This window comes from Petaurus breviceps, unplaced genomic scaffold (genome assembly GCF_028583685.1).
Source record: "Petaurus breviceps papuanus isolate PSGF00001 unplaced genomic scaffold, PetGlider_PUasm1.0 90977, whole genome shotgun sequence".
Taxonomy (NCBI): Eukaryota; Metazoa; Chordata; class Mammalia; order Diprotodontia; family Petauridae; genus Petaurus; species Petaurus breviceps.
Window position 1 is genome coordinate 14965547 of NW_027187391.1, and position 15490 is coordinate 14981036.

A 15490-nucleotide genomic window follows, 5' to 3' on the forward strand; every position below is an offset into this window, starting at 1 on the left:
TCACATCAACATTGCTTTTTTTAATAGCAAATGTATAATATTTCTACTACTAGATTTAAATGGGTCAGAGGGTTAGCTTTCTATTCAAAGTTTCAAGAGGAAATGCATTCAAATTCAAACTATAAATGGCAGCTTTCAGAAGATATCCTATTTAAATATTGAGGACTTTTTGTATTCCTACCTTTTGATGCCTGATTTAAAGTCATTTAGTGGCTAATCATTAAACACTCCTGATCCTTTGGTAAACATTTAAAAGAGCCCTTGGTTTAGAATTTTCTCACTAATTCTTTTGCAAGTCTAAAATAATTAAGTTGTTTCCTCCTTGTATAAAAGTTTACATATCCTACCAAATAACTTTAATAGCCTAACCAGAACTTATTTTCCCTTACAGAAATCATGTTTATCCATCTCATTGGTTCAAACCTCTTTAGGGACCAAGTAGCCAATAGCTATGACATTTTTCTCTGATTTGTGTTGTTTAAGCATCGCTCTCTGTACCTCATTCCCACTTTGCTTGAAGGTTGTTTATTTTTCAGTGGTGCACTTTATGGAAACATGAAGAGCATAGAGAGAGTATATATGCATTTGTTCCCCCAAATTTTTGGAATATTATAACAAAGGCACCAATTTAGTTTAAATATGGGTACCTTTAGTATAAACAAAAGTCCAATTTTATATAATATTTATAACATTTAAAGAACTACCATGGCTAACCTTTTTTTTTAAATAGGTTAGGTCTTCCTATCTCATCTAGCTGGAAGTGTAGTGGCCACTTATAGACCCAATTCCAATAATGACAGTTCATAAGTCCTAGAAATCCTCTCCCCATCTCCCCAACACTCTCACAACTTCCTGGAATTTGCCAGAGGCACAATTCAGTATAATCCTTTCAACTGCCCCAGATTTGTGGCTTTGACTCTGTGCTCCCTCATTGTTCTGCACCTCGCCCCACCCTAGATGGACCACTCCTAGATTCTATCTATACCCCTTCCACAGAGCCCAGGTCCCTGGCATTCACCTGGGGCATCTGACCCTTTCTGGTCCTTCTCTATTACCTCCCAGTCACCTCAAACTACTTTACCACTTCTAGATCCTTCTCACAGTCTTTCTGTATATAAGGTCCATCTTGTCCCCCACTAACTTGCTCAGATTCCTTAAGAATCTGGCCATTAGCCTGGATTCTTAAAATCTTACCCATCCAGAGGGGTATTCTAATAAACTTTGTCTTTGGCTGAGAGAAGGCTTGGGTGAAATTCATTCAAAGCAGAACCTATGTTGTTTGCTCTTGAATTTCTGGGCTCCTGCTTTCTCTCAGCCAAAGTAAAGCAAAGTTTATTAAAGATTCACCATAATGGGTAGACTCTTAAGGAGCTAAGTGTTTGCTGCTTGTATTGACAAGTGGGGCAGAACAATTAGACACAGACTGAGATTATGCTAGATTGAATCTCAGCCCCTTGATGGAGGCAAGATGGATCTTCTATACAGAAAGACTGTGGGAGGGATCTAGGAGTGGTCTAGAGGAGGGGTTTGGGAAGGGTTTTGAGGAGGAGTCTAAGGAGGATCTTGTTGAGACTGAGGTCAGACTCCAGGAATGAGATTAAGGGTGGGAAATAGCTGAAGGCTACCTGGAGATGACAGACAACTGAAGGCTAGGCTAGTTTAAGGGTACAGATTTGGGTATGGATATTTTGATAGGATCAAGGGTGGGAAGTAGCTGGACTATAGAGCACTAGGCTAGGTTAAGAATAACAGAGATTTGGGCCTAGGATAATGAAAGACTTATGGCCTCAGGCAAATGTCTCATCAAGTGGGAAGATTCAAGTTCAAGGGGCTTCCCAGAGCCTGTACCCCATCATCACCACATTGGTGCCAGACTTAGTGAAGTGCCCCCATCAACTTTAGCCCTACTATAGCACAGATCTCCTGAACTCAAGTGATCCACAGCCTCATTCTCACCAGCAGGAAGGACTTCAAGTAGGTGTACCACACCAGGCTACGAATGATACAGAATGAAAATTTCAATACATTAAAAAAATATTTAAATTTTTAGATACATGGCCTACCTCAGTGCTATCTATATAATATTCCAGTATTTTAATACTTCAAGAATTTGTCATTATGGCTCCTTTACTTTAAGTTTGCCTTCACATCAGTAGTCTTTGTGAATTGCTATGGTCAGGACAGCACATAGTAAACGTGCTGTGATCAGCACAGCACACAGTCTGTGGTCAGCCTTCTGATGATACATCTTACCAAAATTAGGAATAGTCTTCCTCTGATAACAAACTCTCTCATGATTTTCATACTCAGAAATATTGCAGCTTGGAAGGCTCTGCAAGAACTTGGCCTCCATTGACATAGCTATATCCCCTCAGACTTTCCTATTTCTCCAGAGGGTACCACCATGCTGCTATTCACTTAGGTCCACAATGTATGAGCCTCCCTCTGTTAAGGGAATGGGAATTTAAGATTTTCCCTGCCCCTAGGCCCTTTGATAGGCTTAAGTGAACCTGGAGCCTGTGGCAGGAGGCTTGGTTTTCAGGAATGCTTTTTGATTGGGCAGTGCTGGCAAGAGGGTTGTTACATTCTCTGAGCCATGAGAAGGCTATATAAACCCTGATGTGAGGCTTTGCTTTGGGGCTCACTTTGAGCAGAGTTGTATGATTTGACCAGATGAGACTCTGAGCAGTCATTGAGCCCCCAGCTTTGAAAATCCAGATGTTGATGCTTCCCTCTCTGGTAACTGACTTAGGTATGGATGTAATGGTTGGACAGTTGGAGGCCTGTCTGCTTGATCTGTTTCTCTGTATTCTTGCAACTTCTGCTTGTACCTTCTGTATACTTTGAAGTTTGGGGTGCTGACTTTTTCCCCTGAACTAGGTAAATGATATGTTTGATTAAAGCAAGATTGTTAACCCATTTTGAGTTGCTTTCCTTTAGAAAAGCAGATCTAAGAGCCTGTGTTGGCAGCCACCCTGGGGATGCTGGGGTGCTTGCTGCAACACCCTCATGAGCCCTCCCTCATATGTAATCAGTTGTCAAGTCTTGTCAATTCTACCATTCCCTTCTCTCCTCTCACACAGCTTACTTCTCTAGTTTAGGTCTTCATCCTCTTACTCATGGACAATTGCTATACCTCTTCATTGCTCTCCTGCTTCCAGGTTTCCCCCTCAGTTTACTATCACACTCTCCTGCCAAATTGATATTCTCAAAGCACAAGTTTGACTATGTCACTCTGAGATAAACTCAGGGTCATTACAAACTTCTAGCACCTAGGGTCAACATTGTAAAATATGACCTAGTGAAAGCAACACAAATTTGTTGTTGTTCAGTTGTTTTCAGTTGTGTCTGACTCTTCATGATCCCATTTGGGGTTTTCTTCCCAAAGATACCAGAGTGGTTTTCCATTTCCTTCTGCAGCTCATTTTACAGATGAGGAAACTGAGAAAAAAAAGAGTTAAGTGACTTGCCCAGGGTCACACAGCTGGTATATGTCTGAGGCCAGATTTGAATTCAGAAAGATGAGTCATTCTGACTTGCACTCTAATCATGGTGCCCCTAACTGCCCAAAAGCAACATAAAAGGCATCATCAAATTGGATTTTTAAGACAAATTATAATTGAATATGAGAGAAACCTGTGAAGATAAAAAAACAGACCTTGAGACATAAAGTTCTATTTTGAGAGAGACACGGGGCTACTGGGAAATCACGAGGAAACTGCCAGGGAGGCCACTGTCAAGGGAAGAAAGTAAGATAAGGCTAGAAAAGAGCTCACCTAGGATATAGCCTGGGAAGCAGAGAAAAAGAAAGGAAACTTTTCATCTGGGGGGTCAAGTGGACTGACGGTAAATGTTTGCTTGTCTCTCCAGAAACAAAGAAAAAAAGCCACACAACACACTTGTAAGGTTAATCTGCATTGATAACATTTACTGCATAATGCTCTTGAATTCAGACAATCAAGGAAATAATAAATCAGGCCTTGATTTGTAGTGTTCACAAATTTCTGAAGTTTAAATACTCACATTGAAAATTTAGACAAGTTATTTCTCTCAAGTGGAAATAAACTGGATCCAGAGCACTGTTGGATAAGTTTCTGTTTTAACTAAATATTCTTGCTAACAAGGTGCTAAAAATCATTTTTTTTCTACTTGAAAAAAGGGCACAAGTGCTGTTAGCATCCTCTAATATTTGGCATGCTGGTTCAAAGCCCTTGTCATATCATGCTAGTTATAGCTTTGGATAAGAAAAAAAAACATCAGCCTCATATTTAAAGCCCTCCATAATATTACTCTGACCTGTTTTCCTAGATTTATTTCCAAATTTTTCCCTTCACACAGTCTGTATTCTAGCTAAATTCATCTACTATTATTCCCAGAGTTCAACATACCAGCTCCCAATTTCTCCTTTTGCATAAACTAATCCCACTATCTAGAATGTACTCCCTAGAATGCATCACCACTTCTTAGAGTACTGAGGGCTTAAAGCCTAAATTCTTCCAAAACATGCCTGAATAACTTTTCCTCCTTTTCTCCTCCTCCTCTCCCCCCCTAGCTTCTAGTGTTGTTTTCCCTTCTTCTAACTATTATGGCTATGCATTTCTGTTTACATGTTGCTTATCCCTTGGAGAATGGTAAGTTCCTTGAAAGCAGTGACTATTTTTTTTTGTTTTATCTTTGCATTCCCAGCCAAGCACAGGACTTTTGTTTAATTGAATAGCTTCTAGAATACAGGGGCAACACCATGTCATATTGAGATTTCATGGTAAATGTTTATAAATACCTAAAAAATGATCAGCCCGTGGCAGTTGCTAGAGAAACTAGTAATAAATTTATAGAATGAGCTCCAAAAATGTCTCTTTGTGTCACTATATGGAATAAAATAATGGGCTAAGTATTCTCTGATGTAACACAAAATGAGAGTTTTGATGTATCTTTGCTAAGTTAGAAACTATAAAAATTAAATACTAGCTAGTATCTGCAGCAACAATAACTAGTTTTTAACAATAAATGTTGTCATAATGGCATATAATGCTATGTGATAGGTTTTTAGACAGCATCTATGCCTTCACTTAGCTGTTAGTACTCTAAATGGGAGACCTTTACCCAATGACCAACAAATAGATTACTGAAAGATACATTAAACTTTACCGATCTTGAACTCCCCATGATTAAAAAAAAAAAAACCCAGACAAACATAAGTTAGAAAGAAGTCACAGCTAACTTTAATGATGGCTGCTAGAGAAGCAAATAAAGGAGTTAGAAGAGTTAGCTCTATCATATAACCCAAGAAAAGAAACAACATCAAATAAGATATTTGGTCATCTTGCATTTGCAGTGCATCTGATAAATATTTTCAAAAATGTTATCATAAAAGTTATTGCAGCTTTGCAGAGGATGAGGAAGTAGAGAAATTGCATTAAGATCTTGATAAGACCTTCCAAATATAATCAACATATACTTTGATACTTCATGATTTTAGTGCAAAGATAGGGATATGTGAAGAAAAAGAAAAAATATGTTAAAAATATGGTCCAGGAATAAGAAAGGAGAGAGATCTAAGGTTTATAAATACTGTTGTTATTGTCATTCTGTTGTGTCTGACTCTTTGTGATCCCATAGACCATAGCATGCCAGGCCTTTCTATCATCTACTCTCTTTAAGTCTGTCCAAGTTTATTTTCATTGTTTTTGTGATACTATCTATTCATCTCACCCTCTTATCTCCTTTTCCTTTTGCCTTCAATCTACCCCAACATCAGGGTCTTTTCTAATGGGTCCCATCTTCTCATTATATGGCTAAAGTATTTAACCTTCAGCTTTACTATTTGACCTTCCAGTGAATAGCCTGAATTAATTTCTTTAAGTATTTACTAATTTGATCTCCTTGCTATCCGAGGGACTATCAAAAGTTTTTTCCAGCACCACAATTTGAAAACATTCATTCTACCCCCTCAGCTTTCCTTATATTCCAGCTTTCACAGCCATACATTGCTACTGGAAAAACCATAGCTTTGACTATAAGGACTTTTGTCAGCAAGATGATATCTCTCTCTGCTTCTTAGTATGTTGTCCAGATTTGCTATAGCTTTCCTTCCAAGGAGCAAGTGTCTTTTAATTTCATGGCTGCAGTCACCATCTACAGTGACCTTTGAACCCAAGAACATAAAATCTGACACTGCTTCCATTTCTTCTTGCTCTATTTGCCAGGAAGTGAGGGGACAAGTTACCAAGATCTTAGTTTTTTTGATGTTGAAGCTTCAAGCCAGCTTTTATACTCTTTTCTTTCACTCTCATCAAGAGGCTTCTTAATTCCTCTTCACTTTCTGCCACCAGAAAGTTAGTTTAATTCATCAGAGGATTGACATACTTAAGCATATATCAAACTTGATACAATTGATCAACTAATCTATCAAAAACATTCAAGTACTTGCTATGTGAAGGTACTGTGCTATGCCATAAAAATACAAATACAAAGAATAAAACCCTACTGTTGAGGAGTTAGAATTTTATTGGGGAAAACAAGTATACATGGAATACACACACACAAATATATATATGAATATATAAAAATAATAAATGCAAATAATAAATACTTAAATACAGGGTAGTTAGTTAAAAAGGAAGGGTACTATCATTTGGGGGTGAAGAAGGATCAGAAAAGGCTTTCTGTACAAAGTTGTGTTTGAGCTAGGTCTTAAAGGAAGAGAATTTAAAATGTGAAGAGGGAGTATATTCCAGCATGAAAAATGGTTAATCCATTAGCATGGGGACAGAAGATGAGAAGGATGAGATAAACACATGGTACACAATTAAAACAACTCCAACCTAACATACATGAACAAATGTCTGGTACCCCCCCCAAAATAGGAAAGCAATGAGAAAAAGGACATTGACAATTATTTCATAAGTAAAGTCATCAATGAATGAAAAAGCATTTATTAAGCACTTATTAAATGCTGTGTTAATCAACATAACACAGTTACCATATGAGCAAAAGAACAAGAAACCATCTCATAGCAGAAATACTTGATTTTCTTGCCAAAAATAGAGATATGGGAGATAAGAGAAACATTTGTCTAGATGATTATTTCATCTGAAAAACAAGAGTGTGGAAGGTTATGAGTCATATCATATCATAAGGCAGAGATAAGCAATGGAAGGAAAAACAAATTTAAAGGAAGAGAGACCTCTCACTCTGGTGAGAGACCCAAATCATGCCAAAGACATTGAATATGAAACAGAAAAGAAAAGAACTAACAAATGAAAAATACCTGCAAAGATTTTTATACAGCCAGTTTTCATTATCAAGGACAACGGAGCCACTACATTTGGACTTGAGAATCACAATTCTAGACTGAAAGAGGAAACAGAAGCAGCTTTGACAAAAACAAAGATAGGAAACACAGCCAGACTAAACCAAGTGTACCCAGAGGAAGTCTATACTGGGGTTAACAATTCTGAGGGAATTAAGGGATTGATTTTCAAGGGATATGAAAGAGAGGGGGATACTAAAGGCATGGTAAAAAAAAAAACCAAACAAACCCCAACAACCCTTTATTTCTTATTATCCAAAAAGCAAGCATATTACTACTTTTCTATCTATATAAGCTTTTTATGGGAATAATCCACACACAGAGAAGGAATCCCTGATAAGGACATTAGATAGGAGCAAGCAGGCTTTTACAAATAATATTATGCAGTACACTCTATCCTCATTATTACACAATTGAAAGGTGTAAAGAATTGAAGATCCCACTAAACTTCCTGAACTTTTTGTGTGTTATTTTTTAAAAAGGATTTGATTTAGCAGAACTGAATGATGCCTTAGCAGCAATCTTCCAACAAGTTATTTCTCATGTATATTTTAAAATGTTATAAGGTACTTTGAAAGATACAACAGATAATTTTGTTATAAAATTTAAAAATTAAAATTATTATTATTATTTAATTAATTAATATATAAACATATTAATGTATATTAATATTTAATTAATATTATTAAAATTAAAATTTAAAAATTAAAATTTTGTTATAAAATGATTATTCAGATCAAGCAAGGAATCAAAGAGGAATATGTATGCTTGCTAAAGATGTTTGCTGCTGTCCTGGAGGAGGTTCAGCACAGAGTCCAAGCTAAAAAAGGATTACCTATGGTGACATCTTCTATGCTTGTGTTTCTGCTTATTGCATCATTGTCAGAACACAGAGTCTACTAAATTAGTCTCTTAATCATTCAAAAATGTTTGACCTAACTATCCACATCCACACAGGAAAATACAAATGAGTGCGGAACTTAGTGTTTAAACCATAACATACAGTTAAATGGACAACCTAGGGAATTCATCAGTATATATTTGGGACAGATTCTAAAAATAGACAAGGAACTAGGTCCAAAATTGAAGAGGAAGGAGAGAACAGATTACATTTCCTATGGATTGTAAAATTTGGTATTTTATCTTTAAATGAGCCCCAAACTTCTCCCTAAAACAAAGGGCCATTTTTTAAAGTCAAAACTCTTCTGGTGATGATGTATGACTTCGAATCATGGAACTCTGTATCTCCCACAAATTTGAGTTGATGATCCTCCAAAAGCCAATGGAAAAGCATATACTCAGGTTATGGGTGTGAACAGAATGCAACATTTTATAAATGAGGAATTACAAAAGAGAAGTGGTTAAAAAAAAAAAGGATGTCATTTATATTAATAGAACATCAGAGAGATGTTTTGCCAGGAGATGGAGGAGGGGGGTAGATATAATGATCAAATTGTGAGAATGCTAGATGGGTGATGGACCACTAACAGCATCAGTTAAAAATGAAAGTATGGCCCCCAACCTATTGGGTCAACCCCCCATGGTGAAGTTTTGGAGAATATGGATGAGTTACCCAGGAAAGGCAGTCAAAGATGGATTGCAAACTGCACAATTAGAAGGAATACCTACATTGTTAAGTGTATAGATTTTTACCTACATAGTCTCCCTGTAGTCCAAAACTGATGCCCCATCATGGCATGAAGATGACACTGGGCTCTTATGAATAAAAGCTAACATTATAAAGCACTTCAAAACTTATAAGGTTTATTTCTTTATACTATCTGTTTGATTCTCACAACAACTCCATGAAGTAGATGTTATTATTATCCCCATTTTAAAGCTGAAAACTGAGGCATACAAGTAGCTAGTCAAACAGTGTCTAAGGCAGAATTTGAACTGCATACTTCCTGACTCAAGTCTAACATTTGATAGAACCTTTGTGTCACCTATCTCCCTATGCTGTACCAAAAGAGTGTAATCTCTAGTAGCTCCTCATAAGGCGGAAAGACTTTGAATGTAGTTGCAGCAGACAATGTTCTAATGACCTGTATAGTACAGTGACTCATCAACAATAGGTTGTCTATTAGGCAATGAATTTATGGGTTGGCAACCCATGAAACAAAGAAAAATATACAACAGATCTCAGTACTGCAGTGGACAGAATTTTGGGTCGAGTCAGGAAGACCTAAATTCGAATCCGGCTTCAAACACTTACTAGCTGTGTAACCCGAGCAAGTCAACCTCTGTTTGCCTCAGTTTCCTCATCTGTAAAATGGAAATAATTATAGCACCTACCTATCTTGGTCAGATCTACAAACATTGTGTACCGACCTCTGTTTTGCTCCTGGCATTTCTCCTGGAGTTGTCAGGCAGCAAACATCACATGGACTGTTCTTCAGTCCTTTTTGAAGCCATCCTGGCTCTCAGGTAAATCACCATCTTCCAGGTGAAAGATCAGCCTATTAAGGAGGACTCTGGCAAGAATCTTGCCAGCAATGACTAAGAATGACTAAGAGAGTAAGAGAGAGGCCCCCACCGCATTCTCCCCTGGGATTGTCAATCTATTTTACCTTTATAAAGATGGACAGTGGAGGCATCCTTGAACTCCTGGGGGATAACCTCTTGCCATATAACCTGGAAAATTTCAGTCAGCTTTTGTATGAGCAGTGGACCCCCTACCTTGTAAATCTCAGCTGGAATAGAATCAGCATCAGGCACTTTGCCACATGAAAGTGAAGAGATTAAGGTTAGGGGTGCTGGAGACCCCAAAATACCAATATGCCAGGTCCTGCCAAATGAATTCCACTCAAGGCTTCTCTTAGCCAGTGAAAAGCAAAGTTTATTAAAAGTTCACTTGTATTGGACACAGAGTAAATCTGTGCTAGAAAATTCTATGGTGTGAGATGGGGTCTTATATACAGATGGTTATAGGTTCTAGGGGTGGTCTAGAGGAGAAGTTTGGGGAGGGTCTTCAGAAGGAGTTAATGAGGTAAATGAGTGATTAAGGGTGGGAAGTTGCTAGAGGCTACCTGGAGACTACAGACAATGCTGGGCTAGGCCAGTTCAAGGGTGGATTGATATTTTGATAGGCTCAAGGGTGGGAAGTATATAGACAACTGATGGCTAGGCTAGTAACAGAGGTCTGGGCCCAGCCACAATGTAAAGCTTATGGCCTTATGCAAATGCCTCATCAAATGGGATGATTTAATCAGAGTTCAAGGGGGGTTCCCAGAGCCTGCACCTCAAAGCTTCAAGGAGAGATAAAGAGGGTTCCCAGAGCCTGCACCTCAACATTCCCCCCTCAAACAAATGGGACCCAAATTCTTTTGGGGTAAAGGCCAAAGTGCTCAGCTTCTGAAAGTGCTTCCTGCTGGCAGCTGTCCTTGTCTCTCTGGGTCCCATTCAAAGGAGTCAGATTTCACATTCAAGGGGTCATACTCTTGAACATGGATGATGCCAAGTCCAGTGAGCTGGAGAACTTGGATTCAGTTGGAGATTTGCATAGCCTTAGTGGTTATCCAGAGTTTGATGGTTTGAACCTTGGAGGAGACAAACCTGGTAAGGAGGTTAAGCAAACAAAGACCAAACAGGCACCAAAAAAAAAAAAAATAGAGAAAAGACAATTTCCCTTGTTGGAATTAAAGATGACTATGGCAAGACCAAAAGGAAAAGGGCAGCTATAATTTCACCTCTTTTTATCCTCTTCACTGGAGGGGCCTGGGGCCTTTCTAAACAGTAGCTTGAGGTCCTCCAATGGCTCACAAGTATATTCTGGAGTCTCTGGGTGGGGAAGCAAGAGGTGGTGCTGGTTTAATCCTAGAATTATAAGTTCAGCTGGGGAGACCTCAGCAGAGTTTTACTGCTGTTGGAGGGGTGATCATAACTTGGTAGGGTCCCTTCCATTTGACATCTAACTGTTCACCCTTTTGGGTTTTCCATAACTTTAAGTAGACCCAATCTCCAGGTTGTCCTGCAGCAGGACAATCCTTTTCATTGCCAAGAGGTTTTGGAGATACTTATTGGCATATTCGGTCAGAGCATTCCTGACAGCTTCTAACTGAGTTGCAAATTGGGTAATTAAATGTTGTTCTGGGTCCACCTGAATGTCAGAGGTTAGGAAGGGCCTCCCATACATGAGTTCAAAGGGACTAAGCTTTATATTTTCCTGAGGCTTGATTCAGACTCTGAGCAGCCCAATGGGGAGATTCTTAACCTAATCTTCTCCGGTTTCTATGCTTAGTAAGGACCCACTTAAGGGTATGATTCATTTTCTCTACTTTATGAGGATTTGGATTCCAGGCTAAGTGGAGGTGGTAGGTGATTTTAAGTATCTTTGCCACTGTCTGAGTCATCTGTGAAATAATAATTGGGCCATTGTCGCTCTGTAAGGAGCCAGGCAAGCCAAAATGAGGTATAATTTCCTTTAATAGGAACTTTGATACCTCCTGAGCCTTTTCAGTTCTGCAAGGGGAAGCTTCTACCCAATTAGTAAAGGTGTCAACAAAAAACAAAAGAAATTTGAAACCCCTACATGGGGACATATGTGTAAAATCTATCTGCCAATCTTCACCTGGGTAGGTACCCCTCCTCTGAATAGGTCATAAAAGGGGGAGGAGGTTTGACTGCCCCTTCAAGATTCACCTGAGTACAGGTTGGGCAGGCCTGACAGAACTGTCTGATGGTTTCTCCTAGCTTACTGCCAGTAAAAATGGTCTTTATCAGAGACTGGAGGACCTGAGTTCCGTCCTGGCCTCAGACACTTAACACAAAAAAAAACTAACTAGCCATGTAACCTTGGGCAAGTTACTTAACCCCAATTGCCCTCCAAAAGGCAACATAAATAAATAAATTGCGAGTCTGTGTGCAGAGGTATATAGAAAAAGGCATCTTTGAGATCTAGGGTGGAAAACCATTGGGTACCCCCAGGGATCTGAGTATGTATTGTATATAGATTGGGGACTATGGGATGTATAGGGATGACAGCTTTGTTAATAGCCCTGAGATCTTGAACCATGCAGTATTCTCTGAAGAGGTTACCCATTAAGAGGGTTAGGGTTGCTCTGGAGACCCCAAAATACCAACATCCCAGGTCCTGTTGAATGAATTCGACTTGAGTCTTTGCAGCCAAAGAAAAGTAAAATTTATTAAAAGTTTGCTTGCATTAGACACAAAGTAAGTCTGTGCTAGAAAATTCTACAGCATTCTATGGCACTCTCCCAGTGCTCTCACTATTATATGGTGCTCTCGCCCTTCTATGGAGCTGTCGCCCTTCTATGGAGCTGTCGCCCTTCTATGGAGCTGTCGCCCTTCTATGGAGCTGTCGCCCTTCTATGGAGCTGTCGCCCTTCTATGGAGCTGTCGCCCTTCTATGGTGTGCTCTCACCCTTCTATGGCATTCTATGGCACTCTCACTCTTCCATGGCACTCTCACAAACATAAAGACAGGATGGGGTCTTATATACAGAAGGTTGTGGGAGGAATCTAGGGGAGGAGTTTAGGGAGGGTCTTCAGGAGGAGTTAATGAGGTCAATGAGTGATTAAGGGTGGGAAGCTACCTGGAGACCACAAACAATGGTGGGGTAGGCCAGTTCAAGGGCAGGAAGTCTAGTAACAGACTTGCCTCATCAAATGGGATAATTTAATCAAGAGTCCAAGGGAGGTTCCTAGAGCCTGTACCTCAAGGACTCAAGGAGAGCTTGAGGGGGCTCCCAGAGCCCATATACCTCATCATTATCCATTAGGCTTTTTTTACAGAAAGAACTGGGGTGTTACATGGAGATTGGCAAGGGACAAGGATTTTATATTTTAGGAATTTTTCAATTAATGGTTGTAGTCCTTCCCAAGCCTGGGGCTTGATTGGATATGGATGGGGGGAACACAGTAACTGGGGTGGCATGAGTAGCTCTCCCAGGAATTCCTGGGTCCCAGACAATTGGCTCAACTGTCTCCCACACTTCTGGGGGAACATGAGGGAATCTTATGAACAGAGGGTAGAGGGAGATGGGAGGTTTAGCCAGAGAAAATTGACTCCCCAATTTCACCATCAGGTTCCTTCCCAACAAGGGGGCAAGGCAAGAAGAGATAATAAGGAAGGAGTTTTCAAACAACAGATCCTCAAATAGGCAGGGGAGGGGGTATGTCTCAAGACATACCTTAGTTTTCCCTTCTATGCCCATGACCCAATGGGTGGAGGGAGCAAGGAGGGCCAGAGTAACTTAATTAGTTACAGAAAACATAGCTCCCGTATCAATCAGAAATTGGGTACATAAAGGTTAGACTAGATTTCTGAGGTCCCTTTCAATTCTTGGACTTAATGATTTTATATTCAATGTTTTTTTTTTTTTATGAAGTTTGCTATTTCATTTTATTATTGCTCATTACATACTGTTTCAGTATTCAATCCTATCACTATAATGGGAAAATAGAAACTCAATGAAAGAAGAAAAAAAACTTTTCTTTTGCCTTATACGTAGACATGCAATATTATATATTTGTCAGTTACAATACAAGGAAAGGGTTAAATATCAGTTAGGTGCAATAAAGAGCAAATTCAATATTGCTTTGAAGGTTTATTTTAATCTCTAAATTCACTTTAAAATACCTTTACCAAGATTTCACACTGCCAATCTATGGCTCAATCACACTCCAACTGACTTTTCTTAAAAACAAAGTAAGATCTCACAGATAAGAATTTCAGAAGATATTTAAGCCAAATCCTCCATTCAACAAATATCTGGACAGGTATTTACCATATTCAAGGCAATCTGCTAGGTCAGAGGTGGGGATCCTGTGGTCTCAAGGCCACAAGTGGCCCTCAACTTAAGTGTGGCCCTTTGACTGAATCCATATAATGATATAAGATATAAAATGTCAAGATCAGTGATTTGCAGTCCAAAGATCCTCCCAACCTAGATTGCTACAGCACAGATAAAACAGAGCCACTGGAACAACATAGTTCCCTATTGAAGTTAGTACCCTCCAACTTTCTGATTTCTGTACAAAACTGTGAATGCAATGGAAGCTATTCCTTAATAGCCAAATTAAGGTGGGTTTTTTATTTTTTTAATTTTGTTTGTTAACAGAAATAATAACTGAACATTCTCTCTCAACTGCCTTCTTTTTCTGAAAATCAAAATCTTTTTTAATTTTTCCTTCTAATCCAAACCAACATATTTAGGACTCTCCTGAGCTCTTGCATTCTCCAGGAACTTAACAAATCCTTGTTATCTTATTTATAATTCTGTCCCCACAATCATCCTATTAAACATTGCTTTATGCCCACCTTTAAAAGTTATATGCACAGATCATTATTTCTTCTTAAATATTAATGTAACTCATTATCTCTGTAACAACAACTTTACTAATACCAACTGGACATATTCTTTTCCCATTCTCAGGCACAGTGATTTTGAGGGTGAGGACTTTTCCTCACACAAAGTATACCAAATCTTTAAAGGACTACCAAGCCTCAATACTGAAAGACTGTTTAAATTTTTACCTACCCCATACATTCAAATATTTTGGAGATAGAAAGAACCTTTCGTTCATCTAGTCCAATACCCTCATTTTATAAATAAGAAAAATTATGACCCCGAAATGCTAAATATTTGCTTAAGATTACATATGTAGTCAGTGATAGAACTAGGATTAGATTGTAGGCCTCCTGATTTCTCCCTCATAAAAAAAAAAAAAGGCAAAAAAGTTTTTTTAATGGCTCCCCATTGACTACCAGTTGAAATTCCTCATTCTGGCATTCAAAGTCCTCCAAATAACACTATCTATCCTTTTATAGCCATGAAGCCTGAAAATTCTTTCTGGGAGACCCAGAAGAGTCTTAGATAATATATGAACAGGAAGAAAAGAGTCTGTCTGACCTCATTTACAATGGAATAACAAGGTTTATAAACCAGAACAAGTGTCACTGAATAATTGATGAGTGAATTTCCACTCCTTCTTTTGCTATTAGATGATCAGCTCTTTTTATGTTCTTTTTCTTCCTTTTATTATTATTCTCTATTATTCTCTCTTTTGTATGAGTCTGCTATCACTTTCCCTTCTTGCTTTCCTGCAACTTCAGAAAACAATGGAATACTCTGTGTTATCATTCTCTGTTAGTAGTATGCTACATCATAATCTTTTTGCTAAATCATGACATTACAGATTATAGAACTCTAAAGG

The 15490-nt window shown here is 38.6% G+C and overlaps 1 protein-coding gene and 1 long non-coding RNA gene across 2 annotated transcripts in view; one reads left to right on the plus strand and one right to left on the minus strand.

Annotated features, from left to right (window-relative positions):
* ENPP3 (ectonucleotide pyrophosphatase/phosphodiesterase 3) overlaps nucleotides 1-7425 on the minus strand; it is a 144114-nt gene extending 136689 nt beyond the window's left edge. The window contains exon 1 of the mRNA XM_069077389.1: nucleotides 7271-7425. The gene's annotated coding sequence lies outside the window, so the exon portion shown is untranslated. The remainder of the gene's footprint in view (nucleotides 1-7270) is intronic.
* Nucleotides 6347-6919, plus strand: LOC138153274 (uncharacterized). Its single transcript, XR_011166323.1, has 2 exons — nucleotides 6347-6624; nucleotides 6872-6919. It is a non-coding gene; the product is annotated as an uncharacterized lncRNA (long non-coding RNA).
* Nucleotides 7426-15490: the final 8065 nt, after the last annotated feature.